General features: G+C 50.0%; 1 protein-coding gene and 1 long non-coding RNA gene across 2 annotated transcripts in view; both read right to left on the bottom strand.

The window, feature by feature from the left end:
* Positions 1-19805, bottom strand: part of GAS7 (growth arrest specific 7) — a 209896-nt gene that overhangs the window by 167996 nt on the left and 22095 nt on the right. The gene's annotated exons all lie outside the window — the stretch shown is intronic.
* On the bottom strand, positions 11285-13600 carry LOC111095886. The gene is made up of 3 exons (XR_005359491.1): positions 13497-13600; positions 12372-12749; positions 11285-11338 (listed from the first exon to the last, which is right to left on the bottom strand). It is a non-coding gene; the product is annotated as an uncharacterized LOC111095886 (long non-coding RNA).

The raw sequence follows: 19805 nt of genomic DNA on the forward strand, positions 1-19805 counted from the left end.
GTGTCTCATGAATAAATAAATGAAATCTTAAATATATATATATATATATCATTAGTCTTCAGAAAAATGCAAACCAAAACCACAATGAAAACACAATCAGAAAGACAGATACTACCAAGTGTCGGCAAGGACACAGAGGACTCAGACCCTCAGGTTAACCATAGTTACTATATAACCCAGCTACCCAATCCGTGGCCTTCCACCCCAGTCCATCCTGCACACATGCATACACATGTAGACACACACACTGGTCATCAGGGGCTGTCCACGCAGCCGCGGCTCGGTCTCCGTCTGCCATCATCACACTCAAAAGTACGTCACTCAGGCAAGCAAAAATGATTTAAAGGCGATTTGATTTTTTTTTTCAAGGTTTTCTATTTTTAAGTCATTTCTACAACCCAACGCGTGGCTTGAACTCACAACCCTGAGATCAAGAGCCGTGCGCTCCATCAACAGAGCCAGCCAGGTGCCCCAAAGGGGATGTGATCTTTAAAGTCTCTTTAAAAGGGCGGGGGAGATGGCTTCACTCACAACTGGTAGCAAAACTTAGAAGCCCTTTTTTTTTAAAAAAAGGTGGAGGGAGAAGCAGGCTCCCTGTGGGGAGCCCGATGTGGGACACAATCCCAGGACCCCAGGATCATGCCCTGAGCCAAAAGCAGACACTCAACCACTGAGCCAACCAGGCATACCTTGAAAGTCTCATTCATTCTCTCTTTGGGTCCGAATTACAGGCAGTGGCCACAAAAGGCCTCCTCCCTCCTTTTCTCCCGAGGGCCTCAATGCCCCTTACACCCCTAGGGCGTGGGCCTGTCTCCCCCACAGGCCTCCTCCTCCAAAAGACAGACAGATCCTCAGACATACATCCTCAAGTCAGTCCTTTCTCTCTTCTCCCTGAAACGGACCTTCCAGATGGCTCCGACCTTACACCTCTGCCGTTGCTCAGACTGGCTCCCCAGAGGGGAGGCGCCCCTGGGGACTGAGCTGGCCAGACAGATTTCTCCCCAGTTAAAAAAGGGCAGGCCCTGCTGGCTCACATTTGTTCATGTTCCCTATCTGGTCTGTGAGTATTTTCCTGTGTGTGCCTTCCCTGTCTCCACGCGGAGGACACAATCTTTTTCCATCCTTTGCACCCAGAGCCCCGCGACCCCCCCTGCGCTCTGTGCCCAGGGACAGGCAGGCCTCAGAACTGGGGCATGGGGGCAGCCCTGGTGGCGCAGCGGTTTGGCGCCGCCTGCAGCCTGGGGTGTGATCCTGGAGACCCGGGATCGAGTCCTGCATGGGGCTCCCTGCATGGAGCCTGCTTCTCCCCCTGCCTGTGTCTCTGCCTCTCTCTCTGTGGGTCTATGAATAAATAAATAAAATCTTAAAAAAAAAACAAAACTGGGGCATGGAAGGGAGGTAGGGGGAAGCACGGTGATGGGGGGTCTCTCCTTCTCCCCCAACCCCCTCCACCGCCAGTCCCCGGTGGAGGGTTTGCACCGCCAGAGCTGGATGCCTAAGCTTGCGATGGAAATAAATTTCCAGCATTAGATCAAAGGGGACACGAGGCACAGAAAACAGTGGGGAAGGCCCGAAGCCCTGAAGCCCCACAGAGGGAGGGAAGAGACTTTTCCCAGTGCAGACTCGGGCTGAGTTGAGAGCACAAAGGGTATAAATTCACAACGTGGCCCCCCTTGGAGCGCGTGGGTGGGTCCAGCCTCATAGGGACACACAGGGCCGTCTGCGTGAGGACGGGATGCCCTGGATCCCAGCAAATGCCTCCCAAATGTTGTCTGGCTTTTATTAATGAATCATGATGTCACCCGTGGCCAAGTATTCCGTGACCAAGGCCAACTCCAAAGAGGGCGGTGCGGGGCTCGGTGACCCTCGGGGAACGGGGAGGAGCCTGCGGGCAGCTGTCACAGCCAGGCCCCAGGGCAGACTGTCTCCAGCCAACACCCAAACCCAGCCAGAGGCCTGGAGACGCACTGGGGGTCCCCGGTTTTTCTCGACTCAGCACAACGGAGGCCACACACTGCCCCGGACACATCCTCGGCTCACAGGAAGAGCCAAGCAGCTGTCTCTCGATGAGACATGCAACTCCTCTGTGAACCCCGCCAGCACCGTCCTCAAGCTGGACCCCAAACCCAAAGCTTCCCACTGCATCTGGGGCTGCAGTCCGGGGCTGGGTCTCCATCCCTTCGGGTTGACCTGCCTCCACCCATCCCTGGCTTCCTATCCACTCTCTGCAGGCAGCCAGAGCAATCGATTTAGGATGGGAAACCGAGGCGTGCTCCCCCATGGCTTCTCTTCATACCCCCAAAAGGGAGACAGACTCCTTGTTCTAGGCCACAAGGTCCTATGTGACCTCACCCTCCTCGACCTCTTGGACCTGAAACTCTTTCCCTTTCCCTGTCTGCCTGCCCAACTCAAGCTGTGTGGGCATTGCTGTCGTACCTCAGGGCCTTTGCACTTGCTGTCCCTCTGCACAGCACAGTCTTCCCCCAGACCTCCATCCGGCTCATTCCTTCTTCTGCTCAAACATCACCTCAGCGAGGTCTTCTCCGACCAACCCACTTAAAGTAAACCTCCCCGGACGCTGCGTCATGCACCATCCTGCACCTCCCTGTTTTATTGATCTTGCCAGTGTTTATCTGCTTGTTGGAACATAAGCTCCACTGGGAGGGGGGAATCAGGCTACTTTGTCTACTGCTGTATTCCCAGTGTCTGGAACAATTCCTGGCACGCCACGGTTGCCCAACAAATATTTGTTGGACAAAGGAGTGAATGAAAAATGAACTGTGGGTTGATGGTGGTGCACAGGATCATGATATCCGCTCAGTTTACACTTTGTTCATCGTTCATCTACAGATGGGAAAGCATTTAAATAAACGTGCTGAAGGACTACGGATTCATCGTTATCCTTCCAACTCACTGGTAGGAAAGGAACACATAACTATACCCATTTTACAGATAAGGGGACATGGATGTGGGATGTTGTGAAGGGGGAAAATGAAACATACTCCCTCACCCAAGGTCAAATTCGTAATTAAAACTCAAACTAGCGCTAGAGTCCATGTTTCCAGACACTCCATCCTCTGCTCTTTCTACTCAGCTGCCTCGGATATGGACATTCGGTCTTGCTGGAAAAAGTAATATTGGTAATCGTATTATCTTTTTTTCTAAATTTTATTTATTTATTCATGAGAGACACAGAGAGAGGCAGAGACACAGGCAGCGGGAGAAGCAGGCTCCCTGCGGGGACCCCAATGTGGACTCGATCCCAGGACCCTGGGATCATGACATGAGCCAAAGGCAGACCCCTGAGAAACTCAGGTGCCCCTATAATTGTATTATTTTTAAATGAAACCATCCATGATTGTCTTGAGAGATGCTGGCAATGCATCCTTTGCTACCATCCCACATCTATTTGTAGCTTCAAAAACACCTCTCCTTGGTATTAGGACCAGCTTCGTCTTGCACTCCCCAGAAGGACACAGAAAAACACACATAAAAGGGATATTAAGATGTTAAACAGAAAATACGCGTGCTATCTAAGACCAACAACCAGTATCAGAGGTATGAGGAAACCCTCAGGGAATTCCCATCAAAGACAGAACATGACTATTTATGAACATCCTTCTGGAACCACAGATCATCAATAACCAATTTTAAAACATAATTAAATTTTATTCACAACCATGAGAAGGAAGATCAATTTCCTGGGAATGAACGTGACGCAGGGAATACACGAGAAGCCATTTATTGAGGACATAAAAGTGAGACTTAATTATGTGGAGATATTATGCTCCTGGATAGTGTCAAGGAGTGTGGAAGTCTGAGATTTCTTAGCGTCCATCCAGGAGCAAAGTGGGACCCCTGACGCCCGTTAATAACTCTCCAAAGAGGGGCACCTGGGTGGCTCCGTGGTGGAGCATCCCCTGGGAGCCTGCTTCTCCCTCTCCCTCTGCTGCTCCCTCTGCTTGTTCTCTCTCCCTCCCTCTCTCTTTCTAATAAATAAATAAAAGATGAAGTCCCAACCCCGAGCACCTCAGGATGTGACCGTATTTGCAGGCAGGCTCTAAAAAGGTGAAGTCAGGGCACCTGGGTGGCTCAGCCGGGTTGAACATTTGACTCTTGGTTTCCACTCAGGTCGTGATCTCAGGGTTGTGGGATCGAGCCCCGTGTTGGGCTCCACGCTCTGCACGGAGTCTGCTTGAGATTCTCTCTCACTCCCTCTGCCCCTCCCCTCCACCACCTACCCACCTGCTCCCTGACTCTCTTGCCCTATCTCAAATAAATAAATAGTAAAGAGGTGATTAAATAAAAATAAAGTCATTAGAGCGGCCTCTAATTCAATATGACTAGTGTCCTCATGAGAAGAGGAGGCTGGCTAGGATCCTCAACCAGGTACAGAGAGGAAGACACAGGGGGAAGGCGGCCACTGTCACAGGCCAAGGAGAGAAGCCTCCGAAGAAATCAACCCTGTTGACACTCTGACCTTGAACTTCCAACCTCCAGAAGGGACACAGGAAATTAAGATGTTGATGAAACCCGCCCCCGCCCCCGGGCTCCTTTGTTCTGGTGGCCGTGGCAAACAAGGACAGTGTGTCTGCCGGGCTCCAGGGACACAGGGTCACAGATCAAGCTGATGAGTCAGGAGGGGAAAGGAGCCCACAGAGCAGGGGCTCAGGTGGAGCCAACCCATACCCACCCTGACCTGGCCCAGGGGATTCAATGACCCCAGGGGACGGGGGACACTGGTGACTGGTCCTGTTTTGGCATCCACCTCGAAGCTGAGGCATCTGCTGCTGTGCCCACCTGCGCTTCTCACCGTCCCTACAACAGAGCCAGGGGTACGTCCTGACCCAGCTGCCCAGGAGCCTGACAACAAGTGCCCAGGAAGACAGATGGACCTCGGCCTCTTAGGGGCAGTGCCGGGCCCAGGAAACCAGCCCTGGGGGGTGGGGGATGACTGATCACAGCATGACGGGCCTCAGGATGCACTTCTGAGCCCCCGGGTCTATGAGACCAGAGTGAATTCCGTGCAAAGTTGTGAAATCCCTCTAAAGCATCCAGCTCGTCTCTACAGAACCCCTAATACCAGATAAGAAAAAAAGGGGGGGACCTAGAAATGAATATGTAAATGATTAACCATGGATGTTCAATTTTTTTTAACATTGTATTTGTTTATTCATGAGAGACACAGAGAGAGGCAGAGACACAGGCAGAGGGAGAAACAGGCTCCCTGCAGGGAGCCCAATGCGAGACTTGATCCCAGGACCCCAGGATCACACCCTGAGCCAAAGGCTCAACCGCTGAGCCACCCAGGCACCCCTGGATGTTAAATTTCTAAGAAAAAAAATAGTCTTTCTTTAAGTGAGAAGAGTGACAGACACAAGGGGCCAGATGGATAGCTCCTTGCCTGCATCCTGAACAGAACCCTCTGGAAACCAAACCCCTTAAAGGATACAACCAACTGGGTAAGGAAGGGGAAAAAGCACACAACAGAAGCCGCCTGGAACCAGAGGTCATGAGCATTTTCTAGAAAGGCAAAAGGCAGTTCCTGCAAAGGAGTATGGCCGGGTGAGTATGGTTCGAGAAAGGCCAGTCCCCCCCTCTCCCCCACCCCAGGCAGAGTGTGGAAGACCAAAGAGGAAACCCATAGCCCATCGCTGGCACTGAGGCTCGCTCGACTCAGGGCTGCAAACACGCTGGTGTCTGGGTTGCCTGCCAGGGAGACAAGGACAGGACCCGGTAAGGAATGCTCAGATGGGCACCTGGCGGGGAGAAAGGATCTCTGGACATCTGAGAAGTCCTGGGAGGGAGGTGTGCAAAGAAGAACACCCCCGTAATCCTCGGGAGCAAGTCCTGCTCAGGTTAGTCTGAGTGAAAGCTGCCCGCGGCAGCTCAGGTGGTAGGTAACATCCTTCGTGAAGAACGTTAGTTAAGGGGTTCCTGGGGGGGCTCAGTTTGTGAACCGTCAGGTCATGATCCCGAGGTTCTGGGATCGAGTCCCGCAGCAGGCTCCCTGCTCATCGGGGAGTCTGCTTCTCCCTCTGCCTCTGCAGCTCCCCCTGCTTGGGCATGCATTCTTTCTCCCTCCTTCTCTTGCTCTCTCTCTCTCCCCCTCTTTCTCAAATAAATACATAAAATCTTTAAAAAAATAATTTAAAAAAATGTTAGTTAAGGGAGGAGACAGCAGACGTTTCAAAGAACCTAATGCTGAAGGCTCACCCGGGGCCTGGTGCTGTCACCACTGAGGTTTAAGCAGAGCCCACGGCCCCCAGACCCGTTCCTACCAGCATGTCAGCCCAATTGGTGGCCTGAGCCCGGCTTGGGGAAGCAGGGCACCCATAGTTCCTCTGTTCCTTCCAGGGATGCCGCCACCACACCTTTGCTGAGCAGATGGAGGGGCTGGGTCAGGATGAACAGCCAGAGGCAGCGCCTGAAACGGCCAAGGGTTTCCAGCTATGCCTTCTGAGCCCCCCAGAAATGAGGACCATCTCCTCTCCTTCAAAGGGGTGTCAATCCAGAAGCAAAGCCCTGGGGCTTAGCAAAGGGGAGAGGCACATGATTCTGTCTCTGTAGGAGCAAGAACCATCCCATCTCAATGATGAGAACTTGCCCCTGCTGGTCCAAGGAAGGGTCCAGAGTGTGAGCCCCAGGCCCTTTGAACCAGTAAGGCATTCATCACAGAAGCCTGGAACCTACAGAGGAGGGACCTCAGGGATGCAGTAACCACAGAGGACAGATTGAGGAACAGCATCCACGAGGGCGCCAAGAGAGCACTGGCATCTGGGGCCCCTCCAAACTCAGGAAGTCCACTTACAAACCTGCCCCTGCTCGGTTCCAGCAAAACAGCACATCTGACACTCACTGGGAACCAAGCCTGACAAACGCTGGTTTATAAGATATTTGCGACCCAAACAAGTGTTAAATGGAAAGAACATGGATACGAAATGGAAGGACAGGGCTGGTGGAGTCTGGACCCTTCATTAAGAACATCTTCTGGATGGGGACACCTCAGTGGCTCAGCGGTTGAGCATCTGCCTTTGGCTCAGGGTGTGATCCCAGGGTCCTGGGATAGAGTCCCACATTGGGCTCCCCACAGGGAGCCTGCTTCTCCCTCTGCCTGTGTCTCTGCCTCTCTCTCTGTCTCTCGTGAATAAATAAATAAAATCTTTAAAAGAGAGAGAGAGAGAGACAAGGAGTGAATTCTCCAAAGCCTCGCTACTCAGAGGGGATCACAAACCGGCAGCGTCACTGGGAACTCGCCAGAAATGCAGATTCCCAGGCCCTCTGGGTGCCCGAGGCCTGCTCAGCTTCAGTGCACTGTGGGTGGAAACTGACCACCTCGGTTTAGAACAGGCTGCGTACATCACCGTCAAGGGGCAACAGCTAAAAAAACACTCGTTTTCCTGCAGCAAGACAATAAAATTTCATTATTTTAGGACACGCTCTTCCAGAATCCATGCTCCTCTGGGCGTGCTAAATTGAGATCCACCTATTAAGTGAAGACTTTCCATGAGCATGGAGGAAGCCAAAAAGCCCTCATCCAATCTTAAGACATCCAGTTTCTTCTTCTTCTTTTTTTTAATGTGTTAATGGCAAAATACTTATCCATACCTACCCAACTCACTTGGAAACATTTTAAAGTATTTTGTTCATCAGACTTGCACAAGATCCACTGAGTGGATGCGTCTGGATTTTGGCTCATGAATAAATAGTGGTTTTCATACTTCCAGGCAAAGCCGCAACACCGAGGTTTGGGTTTATTTTATTGTTTTTGTGGAGTAGAGATGTATGTGTCCATGTGTTTAATCCCAGTGAAGTATAAATACACAGCGGCTTCCCTGAATTTGCAAAAACTCTCTGAGCACCCCAAATAAGTTGGTTTTTCAAACAGGCTGAAGGAAACATCCCAGAAGTTTCTGTAAATGGTTTTCGATCCCACCACTGAGACTACCTACCAGTTTGGAATTTATGAGCTATTTAAAGTAACGGGAACATCCTCATATATCCTCTTCGGGCTCAAAGTGAGACTCTAGGACCAGCCAGGCAGGATAGGAAACCTCATTTGCATAAATATAGCATACCAGATTTCTGAAAATATATTGGATAATTGTGTTTGTGCACAGGGGATGGGATCGGGGTGGGTTGGGGGAAGGGGAGTCCACATGGCCGTTCCTCTCCCTCGTGCCAAACATCCAACTGTGATTTTATCAAAGCGACCCAAAGCCAAGCTCAAACTCTCTAATGTGATTCTTTAAAAAAAAAAAAAAAAAATCAGAGTAGCTTTATCTAGATTTTTAAATAAGTATGAATACTGCCAAGAGCTCATAGCAGAACAGTACAGAGCTAAGAGATCTGAATGCTCAATCTGTCCGGAGCTAACGGTCACTTCCTAACCTAGAGCAAATCCCAAATGCCAAGGCTCCCGTGTCCTCAGTCATAAAAGCAAGATGGTAGAAGGACCAACGGCTCACGCAAGCTCACAGAGGTGCCGTGAGGACCGGTCACTCATCACAGGTGAGAACACCTGATACGCCCCAGAGCTCATGAAACCTTATTAAGCCAAAACGGGCATTTCTGACGCCGGAGCTTGGGAAAGAGAGTCAGAATCATTCGGAGAAAAAAAAAAAAAAAAGAATCATTCGGGGTTTGTCTCTTGTAATTTCTTGACTGCACTTTGGTGTCGGGGCAGGGGTGGCTTTGCTGGTTTCAATTACCCTGGACTCTTCACCCCTCTCTCTCAGATGATGCTTTATTGCGGGTCAAGCATCACTGTGGTGGAGGGGGGCAGGGGTCCCCCCCAGGACAGTGCATCCATCGGGTACCCTGGACAGACCCACAAGCCAACGTCCTGTGCCAGAAGGTTGTGCATGGCATGTGAGCTTTGAGAGAAGAGGGTCATGTCTAAGGGCGCACCATAACCCATCTGGTAGCATTTGAGGATACGGCAGCCAAAGAATGAAGACATTGGTATAGCCTTGCAGCTCCCATAAATGATATTTAAGAATTACAGATTGGGGACACCAGGTGGCTCAGCCGGTTAAGTGATTTGACTCTTGATGTCGGCTCAGGTCATGATCTCAGGGACTTGGAATCGAGGCTCCCCCCGCCCTGTGTTGGGCTCCACGCTCAGCGGGGAGTCTGCTTGAGATTCTCTCCCTCTGCCCCACTGCCCCCTGCTTGCATGATCTCTCAAATTAATAAATAAATCTTGGAAGAAAAAAAAGAAGAATTATGGGTTAAAGAGCTAGAACAGTTTGGTAGTTCATCAGAGCGTGAAGCACAGAGTCTCCACAGGACCCTGTAATCTCACCGAGAAACGAAAGCGTGTCCACACAAAAACCCCTACACAAACATCCGTAGCGGTGTTACTCCTAACAGCCCAAAATGAAAACAACCCAAATGGCCATCAGCTGATGAGTGGTACCTCCGATGTGTTCTAGCCACACAAAAAAATATTATTCAGCCATGAGAAGGAATGAAGGAAGTACTACTCACAGATGCTCTCACGTGGATGAGGCTTGGAAACACCAAGCTATGTGAAAGAAGCAAAGACCAAAAGGCCACATCGCAAGTGACTCCATTTTTATAAAATGCCCAGAATAGGTAAAATCCATAGGGATGGGCAGTAGTAGCTCCGTGCTCCTTGGCAGTAAGGGAGGGAGAATGGGGATGACTATTAACGGGCATGGGGTTTCTTGGGGGGCAACTGATGGTTTTCTAGAGTGAACTGCTGTAGCTTTTGTCTTGATCTGCCTATTAAGATATCCTCTTATTTGGAGGGGGGAGACCCCTCTCCCCAAGGGAGATCGCTAAGCTGAGAGGATGTTACTACTTGTCTTGTCTTGTAACTGGGGAGAGTCCACTTGCAGAGGATAGCCAGTTAGCGGTGAGAGATGGTGCCCCGTTGACATTATGTGAGTCCCTGGAGCCAGTCATGCCTGAACTCCACCCACTAATAGGAGCTCATAAATTAACCTCCCCTCCCCTCTTTATTTTGGCTGAAATTTGTGGATTGGATTTCTGCCACTTGCAACTGAAAAGTCCTGGCCCTGGAAGGGGAAAAACCATTTCCCTCCCGGAAGGCAGGGATGGTCTCTCATTATTATGTGCTCAGCCCTGGCTGAGGCATTCTGGTGGAACATGGGAGGATTAATAACAGTACCCTCAGTCTCTATAATATCACTTCCAAGTGAAGAATTGATTCCATATACACTTATCTCTTAACCCTCTCAGCTCCCAATATTACCAGCTTAATTTTAGACGAGACAGAGGAAGGCCCACCCAAGACGGAGTGACTCATTGGAGATCCCACAGCCAAGATGTGACCAGGGTACATTCCCCATATCTTGATGCTTTAGACTTCACTGCCCGGGGCACAAGGGACCATGTTAAAAACTGTGGGGGGATCCCAAAAGAGAGAATTGGTCTCTGCCTTCAAGGACCTCAGTCTCAGCACATACACTTAACAACTGCCAAGGGAGGGTTGTATCTGACAGGTGCATCTTAGATGCCTGCATCACTGGAGGATGGCTGGTCAGACTTCTCGGAGGCAGGCCTTGCAGGATCAGAAAGAGGAGGACCAGACAAGCCGAGCCAGGATACAGGAGGTTCCCACAAGAAGTCAGCAGGGTTGGTGGGGTGGGTGGGTGGGTGGGGGATTAGGAAAGAAAACCCAGAGGGTGTGGCTGGCTCAGTCCATAAGCACAGGACTCTAGATCTCCAGGCCGTGAGTTCATGCCCCATGTTGGGCAGAGAACTTACATGCCTACATGAAATAAACATTTTTAAAGATTTTATTTATTTATTCATTCATTCATTCATTCATTCATTCATTCATGAGAGACACAGAGAGAGAGGCAGAGACACAGGCAGAGGAAGAAGCAGGCTCCCCTTAGGGAGGTGTGTGTGTGGGGGGGGACTCGATCCCAGGACCCGGGGGTCATGCCCTGAGCTGAAGACAGATGCTTAACCGCTGAGCCACCCAGGCGCCCCCCAAAAAATATTTACAATAAATTAGTACTACATAATGTTTTGTGAACAAGACAGAGAAAGCCCACAGACCACTGTTCTAATTTATGTACATGTATTAACTCTTTTAATTCTTCCAACAATGCTATGAAGTAAGTTCCATTATCATGCGGCTCCTCTACTCCCCACGGACTCCTCAAGAAGAGAAACAAGGGGCATCTGGGTGGCTCCATGGCTGAGCATCTGCCTTCGGCTCAAGTCGTGATCCCAGGGTCCTGGGATCGAGTCCTGCATCGGGCTCCCCACAGGGAGCCTGCTTCTCCCTCTGCCTATGTCTCTGCCTCTCTCTGTGTCTCTCAGGAATAAATAAAATCTTTTTTAAAAAAGAAACAAAACATTGAAATATAAATAAAGCCTTGTTCCCCCTCCACCTCCCTTCCCCAACACCCTTCATCCCGATACCCATGTTCTCAGGCTCCCGTCCCACTCAGCCCTATTGAGACTGCACAGGTCCTAATAAACTTATTCATACTAATGTGTAAATGGTAAGTTTCAAATAGCTGTCTCTGTGACAAATGGCCAGCCTCCAATTAGAAGCAAACTCAAGCCAGTCTCCTTGGCTGGTTTCCCACAGCTATCTCAAGGATCAATTTGGATCATGGCTTCCATCCCATTTTCTCTTCCCTGGTGGTACCAGTCTTCTCTGCCTCTCACTCCCGCCCCAAAACTGCTCAACTAAGTCCTTTCCAGTGTCAGAGAGCCTAAAGGTGAAGCCATATAGCAGTGGTTCCCCACTCTCACGACACCCTAGAAACACCCAGTGAGCTTTCGCTCACGTCTACGCCCAACCTCCAGGGCATGCTGGTTCAATGGGGGCCCCCGAGCAATGGGTATTTTTTTAAATAACGATCATATTAATAGGTAACAAGGATTGCCTGGTTCCAGTGTGCTGAGCATTATTTTAAAGCTATGGCTGTGGGGCATCTGGCTGGCTCTGTGGTTGAGCATCTGCTTTTGGCTCAGGGTGTGATCCTGGGGTCCTGGGATTGAGTCCCACATCGGGCTCCCCACAGGGAGCCTGCTTCTCCCTCTTCCTGTGTCTCCGCTTCTCTCTCTGTATGTCTCTCATGAATAAATAAATGAAATCTTCAAAAAAAATAAATAAAAATCAATTGATCAATCAATCCCCCACTACCTCCACAACTGTCCCCCCTGTGGACTCTCATGGACAGATACACCCTCCAACGACAGAAATCAGACACAACAGCCACTCAAGACAGGCTCTCTGGCAGGCCTGGGACAGGCCTGAGGGCCGCCTCCCCCTAACCAGTAGCTCCTTCACCGAATGACAACTGATAAGAAACAGAAAGCTCCATGAAGCCGTGGGTGATCTCGTCCCCATTCACCTCCACCCTCCAACCTCCCCCGGAGCCGATTCTTCGTGACAAGGCCACATGTGCCTGGTCACAGGACTGGACAGACTGGGCCTTGGGGAGCAGGAGGAGGAAATCCTCACTGTCGGCAAACCTGCAGCGCTGGACCTCCAGCAGGGCCAGGGACGGGGCCTCGAGACCCCAAGTTCAAGCCCTTCCAACCTGGCAGCTGAGCAGGGAAGTCATTTTTAAAAGATCCGTTTCTGTCACCGGCCCTGAGAACATCCACCCTTGCTCCAGCAGCAAGAAGAGGACAAGTCTGATGTGAACGTGGAGAGCTCTGAACCACACTTCCTCTGGCAGCCTGCTGGGCAAATCTCCTTAGAAATCGGCTCGTGATTCTGAGTCCTCCTGCCAGATTGACACACGTTGGAAAGAAAGTTATATAACTGGAAATGATGAAAAGATAAGGCTTCAAGTGACAGCCTTCAAAAAGTGTGCACTCACTCTATGCAGTTTGGGGATGAGTTTTTAAATACATCAGCACTTCCTTGCTGGGGGGAGGTTGTGAAAACACCCTCAATTAGAGGCAGGCACCTTGGAATAATATTGTCACAGGTATACACTGCTGGGCCCTCCCACCAATCGACTGGACCCGTTCCCTCATCCCGCCCCCCGCCCCCGTCCCCCAAATCCCCAAATCTTCAAAGTCATCCTGAAACAGGTTACAAAACGGGAAATCCAAACGGCCCATGAGCATGACACGGTGCTCAGCATCATTAGGCACCAGAGAGACGCAGACTAAAATCACAGGGTGAGGGGCGCCTGGGGAGGTCAGTCCGGTAAGCATCTGACTCTTGATTTCGGCTCAGGTCATAAGCTCAGGGTCGTGGGATCGAGCCCCACGTCAGGCTCCACACTGGCCGTGGAGTCTGCTTAAGATTCTCTCTTTTGAAAAAAAGGTTTATTTATTTAGTCATGAGAGACACACAGAGAGGCAGAGACACAGGCAGAGGGAGAAGCAGGCTCCTTGTGGGGAACCCGAGGTAGGACTCAATCCTGGGACTCCAGGATCCCGCCCTGAGCCAAAGGCAGATGCTCAACTGCTGAGCCACCCAGGCACCTCTGTTATCTCAGTTCTGCTTTCTTTCATGCTACCTTCATTCTCAGATGCTGCCCCAGTATCAGCAAAAGCGCTCATGGCAGCTCCAGGTTTATAATCCTACTAGTTTAACAATGTCAGGAGCATGTCTTTCTCTAATGTACAGCAAAAGGTCCCAGGGAGGGAGAACAGCTGCAGTCACATGTCTGTTCCTGGGTCACAATGGCCGGGCGGGGAGAGTCAGCCAAGCCTGGGTCATGTGTGTAGGAGTTCAGGGGTGGCACCAGCCCCAACCCAACAGTTCACTGTCTATGAATCCACCACACCTTCAGTCCTCCATAGAAAAATTGAGAGATTTTTACCCAAACAGGGAGAATAGGAGACAACAAACAAAAGACACCGACGACAGCAGGTTTCTTCCTCATCCCCTGCCTTCTGCCTTTCAACAGAAGGTCACCCTGTCACCGGGAAGGGTCACAGGGAAGGGAGGCCGCAGACTCTGACCTCGAGCTTCCCACTGCCTCACATTCCCACACTGCAGCCAAGTGCTCCACGGTGGCTCTGGCCTCCTGACACGCCCTCCCAGCATCCGAGCAGAATCCTTCCAGGGGCCCTCGCTCGGGGGGGGGGTGCTAACACCCTTGGGCACATGTGGGTCCCCCCCACCCCGGAGGTGCCAATGAGAGCAGTGACTTGGCTTAGGCCCATCCCCACTCTGGCAGCCAGGCCTAAGCAAGCAGGAGCTGCGCAGGGTTAGAATCACACAGCCTTGTGTTGGGAAGGCTGGTGGACTTGTCTCAGAGGAGGGGGGGAAAATCACATGAATCCCCCCCTCTGTCTCTACTAGAAAGTTGCATATTTTATGAATGGTGTGAACCGCTTCTGGCTGCTACTTCATTAATCCTTCAAGAGTCCTGGGGTCCCCATCACGCTTACTCTTGACAAGTGCTCTGGAGAGCTCCTATCTTCTGATTTTTTTAAGGAGAAAGAAGGGCGGGGGGAACTCAAGGAATTGCAAAAGTCCCAGTTTGCTCTGCGGGGTCTTTTTTTTTTAATTCTCATTCTTTATATTGCCGACCATGTGTCGCGATGCTTTCGTGGGGAGGTGTACAGTGGTGGAAAACAGAGCCACACCAATCAATCTGTGTTTTTCGATGAATCCACAGCTTGTTCTAAGGGAAGAGCCTATGTTATTTGCCCAGTAAAAATGTCTTAGAAAGGAAAACCTAAGACAATGTTTAAAGAAATAATGTCTAAGTATAAAAAAAATGCTTTAGAAAGGAATACAAAGACTAGCACAAAGCTAAAAGGATATTTTATTTTATTTTCAATATTTTATTCATTTACTCATGAAAGACACACAGAGAGAGAGGTAGAGACATAGGCAGAGGGAGAAGCAGGCTCCCTGCAGGAGCCCGATGCGGGACTTGATCCCAGGACCCCAGGATCATGACCCAGGCCAAAGGCAGATGCTCAACCACTGAGCCACCCAGGTGCCCCATAAATAAAATCTTAAAAAAGAAAAAAATCATCCGTGTATTGCAAATGGTGGGATTTCCTTTTCTCTTGGCTGAATAATATTCCATTGCTTATATAAGTATGACATAAATATACACATTTGTAACATATATGCTATACATTATGCATTTATATATTTACATACACAGAAAAAGTATACATTTCCATATGTTTAATACACACAAGGCACAACTTCTTTATCCACTGATGGGCACTTATGTTGTGTCCATACCTCGGCTACTGTGAATAATTCCAGCGCTTCCTTTTACTTTTGAATGAAATATTTATTGACTTCTCTTTTCCAGGGTCTTTCATTTCTCCAATAACAATATCCATATATATATCATCTGAAGGAAACCAAGGATGGGGGGTGGGAGGGGGTAACTGGAGAAAAACCACAAAAGCCACAATACATTCCCACAATCCCTTCACTCAGCAAGAACTACCATCAGCATTCCGGCGCGTGTTCCTGTAGATCTTCCTTTACATGTGCACGCACATGCGCGTCTGTTTTTACACAAATTCGAAATTTTACCGTGCACACTCTGCAGCTTGCTTTTTTACTTAATACACGAGAAAGTGATTTTTTTTTTAAAGAAAATGATGGCCTATTCTGCTTAGTGAGTGAAAGCCTAAGATGATACAACAACCTCATGCACTCTAATATTTGAAAACCAAGGAACTCTTCACTGAATGAAAGAAGAGCGGCCTATTGATAAAGCCAGAGGCTGGCCCACCGTGAGCATCATCCGGCAGCCGCCCTGGGGTTCGGTCAATCCAGGACTCCCACCACCACCCATGGTATTCGCGCCTGCCACCCTGGGCACTGTGGACAGAATCCCCTCACCCCCCGGCTCCGCATCCTCCCTCCTCCACTTACTCAAGTCATCTTAGCACTCTTAAAACTCTGATTTCTGCATAGTTAGAGCACAGCATGAAAAACAGTCCTGTCTTCTATGGCTGTCAGAAAGATTAAGGACACAAGGTGCCCCAGGGCCTGTCACAGAGCTTGAAGTGAGCTGAGCACCCAGCTGTCCCCCTACCCACTTCCCATTTCTAAGACTGCAGCCCTTTCAGAGGACTGTTGGCCCCATCACCCAGAGGACCCCCTCCCACCCTGACCCTCTGGGAAATAATCACACACACACACACACACACACACACACACACACACACCTGCTACAGCAGCAACTTTAACTGCAGCAAAGGAGGGGGACATGGGGGGGGGAGAAAGAGAAAACCTCAGAAACCCTCCACCCATCAATACAAAATACAAAATAAACTATGCCGCATCCGTACCGCAGAAGGTCATAGGGCTTTTACGAATAACCACTGACTTGCACGCACTAACAAGAAATTATTTTCAAGATAGGTTAGTGAGAGGGGTGGCGAGAAGAAATTAAATGATAGCACTCTCTCGGGGGGCGACTGGCTGGCTCAGTCGGCAGACTGACTCTTGATCTCAGGGTTGGGGGTTCAATTCTCACGTTGGGTTCACTCACTAAGCAGAACAGGCCATCATTTTCTTTAAAAAAAAATCACTTTCTCGTGTATAAAAATAAAAATCTTAAAAAACTAAAATAAAATAAAACATTCTTTGGGCATCTGGGTGGCTAAGTCAGTTAAGCATCTGACTCTTGATTTCAGCTCAGGTCAAGATCCGGGGTCCTGGGATCGAGCTCCGTGTTGGGCTCCTCACTCAGCAGAGAGTCTGCTTCTCTCTCTCCCTCTGCTCCTCCTCCGGCTCTTGCTCACTCTCTCCCTCTCTCTTTAAGATAAATAAATCTTTTTTAAAAAATACATTCTTGCTATGTATTTCAATGAAGAACTAAACCCACAAATCATTAGGATCTACTTTCACCAGGCGCTTGGGAGGCGGGCAACGGGTTAATCGAATTCTGGCTTCTCAACCTTTTTTTTTTCTTTTTTACCAGGACAACGCTCTCCAAGAAGCCTCTGAAGACTCGTCTCTCCTCATCACTCCCTGACCACCGTGAAATTTTAATACCACAGATAAATCACTGATCCGTTTGTGTACTGTGACCCTCCGGAGGGCCACCAGCAATCCCTGGTCAGCGCTGGGACATCGCTTCCAAGAACTGACTCCTCCCCATGGCAGATGTATTGTTTTAATTCACATGTTATTTATGTGATTAAAAGCTAATCATTTAAAAGATTCTCTCCCCACCCCCGCCCAAGCACCACATGACACAGTCAGACAGTCTATCCCCCCACCCTCACCCCCAAACTATCTGTGGACAGGACAGTCAGCGAGGCCTGGGTGGGATTATGCAGAAATGCAAACATGGACTCGGGCCACGTGGATATGTTTGCATCTGTATTTGAAAGGATGCCGACAGCAGGAAAAAAATTCTGTAATCCCCATGAGGCTGCAAACCTTACCCCCGGCTATTGTTGGGGGCGTCCCTGGTGCCCTGTAGTGATGGCTAAGTCCCCAGAGCCCCCATGTCCCAGTGACTGTGAGCCACCTTCTCAGCACCCAGTGAGAATGTTCTGGTCTCCTGGTTTCCCCTCCCACCTCTTGGCTCGACCTTCTCCACTGCAGCTGGTTTTTCCCTCGCCCCCTTTGGAGCACCTCTGGGCCCCACCCCTGGCCCTCTTCTCTTCTCTGCCCACCCCACACCCAAGGTTGTCTCATCCAATATGGCAGCCCAAAGACCAACACCAAGTCACCATGATGACTTCAGAGTGACACCTGCTGCCCACTCCCCTGGACTCAGGCCTCACCTTTCCAAATACCTACTCAGTATCATCACTGGAGTAGATAGAAGAATCTCAAACTTTGCATGCCAAAATAAATTCTTGATATTTTTCCCAAAACCCATGCCTTCCGGTCCTCCCTTCCCCATTTTTTTTTTTTTTTTTTTGGTATTTCTTTAAGACTTTATTTGAGACAGAGAGAGAGTGAGTGAGAGAACACAAGCAGGGAGGCAGAGTAGAGAGAGAGGGACCAGGCAACTCCTTGCTGAGCAGGAAGCTGGATGTGGGGCTCGATCCCAGGACCCCAGGAACATGACCTGAGCTGAAGGCAGAAGCTTCACGGACGGAGCCACCCAGGCACCCCTCACTTTTCCATTTAATACCAGCTCCTTCTTTCTAGTTCCTTAAGCCAACACCCTTGGAATTTTCAAGTTCTCTCTCAAGCTGTACACATCCAATCCATCCCCAGATCCCATTGCTTTTACCTTCACAATGCATCCAAAACCCAACTGCATCAACCACATCAATGTCTACTGCCACCATCATCTGACCAACTCACCGTCATCCCTCATTTGTATTACTGTGCACTCATCCCTCACCCTCTTTCAATCCCTGCTCCCGGCTCTGCCTGCATCCCCCAAAATCCGTGGGGCTTGAACTCATAACCCTGAGATCAAGACCCGAGCTGAGATCAAGAGTCAGATGCTCCACCAACTGGCCCACCCAGGCACCCCCCACAAACCCCCACACAGATCCTTGTCAGTGCTGAGTCAGGTCACATCAATCCTCTGTTCAATGGCCCCTCCAATGACTCTCCTGGTATATGGAGTAAAAGTCAGGTCCTCCTGAAGGTCTCTAATGTCCTCCTGCCCTGGGCCCCTCCCACCCCCCCCCACACTTACACACACTCATTTTCCCCCAGCCACACTGACCTCACTACTATTCGTGGACCCCAGGTTTGCCCAGGCTACAGGGAGGGCCTTTGCACTTGCTCTGCCTTCTACTTTTTTGCTGGAATGCTCTCGTCCCAGAGATCCACACATACACGTTCTCACCTATCTTCCCGGGCTTTGCTCAAATGTCCTCCCCTGACTGTCCCATTAAAAAAAAAAAAATTTGTTTTGTCCCATTTAAAATTAATCACCCCACAGCTTTCGTAGTCTTGTTTAGTGTCTGTAGCCTTCAACTAGCATGTGAACTCTATTCACTACTGTATCTCTGGCTTCTCAGGGTGCATGCCATAGCGGGGTCAGCTTTCTTTCAGGGAATTAACTCCTCATCTTGTTAACGAGCCAATGGGGAAGGGGTCCTTTTAACCTTCGGTCTTATGTATCCAGCAATTCTCTCACCTCAGAGAAGTCTCTAAGCTTAAAAAAACCACATCCCTGTCCCACCCCCTCCAACGCACAGGCCCTGAACAACTCAAAGGCTCACGGGCACTATCTGGGGCTGAGCTAGCAAATACCACCCATGTCCTAGGTTTCTGGAACTCAGCGATTTGCTGAGGGCCCAACCAAGCGCAAAAGCCCCTCTGAACTGCCAGGCACCTGTTTTTGTCTCCAGAGAATCTAGAATCTGGCCATGTCCCTATTCGCAGAAAACCCTAAAACTTAGGTCAGAGTCTTTTCCTCTTCTAATGTGGAAAAAAACCAGAGGTGTTCCAACTGAACATTCTGGGACACCTGGGGGACTCCGTTGGTGAAGCATCTGCCTTCGGCGCAGGTCATGATCGCGGGGTCCTGGGATCGAGTCCTGCATCGGGCTCCCAGCTCATTGGGGAGCCTGCTTCTCCCTCTCCTTCTGCAGCTCCCCCTGCTTGTGCACTCACTCTCTCTCTCTCTTTCTCTCAAATAAATAAATAAAATCTTTTTTAAAAATTAAAAAAATAAAACTGAACATCTTGACCGAATTTCCTCCGGGCAAGCTTTCCCTGGGCTCGCTCCCTCTGACACCCCCACCCCTCCCGCCAGACCCCGTTGGAGCCAGACTTTTCAGCGACTCCATCCAACGCTGAGCTCCAGCAGTGAACTCAGCATCCGATCCCAAGCTGCAGCAGCGTTCTGAGCTGGCCCTGCTCCTGTCGCCACAAATGACAAGAGTTCCTTAAATCAGACCCTCTGGTAGCA

The sequence above is a fragment of the Canis lupus genome, chromosome 5 (genome assembly GCF_011100685.1).
Source record: "Canis lupus familiaris isolate Mischka breed German Shepherd chromosome 5, alternate assembly UU_Cfam_GSD_1.0, whole genome shotgun sequence".
NCBI classification, from domain to species: domain Eukaryota; kingdom Metazoa; phylum Chordata; class Mammalia; order Carnivora; family Canidae; genus Canis; species Canis lupus.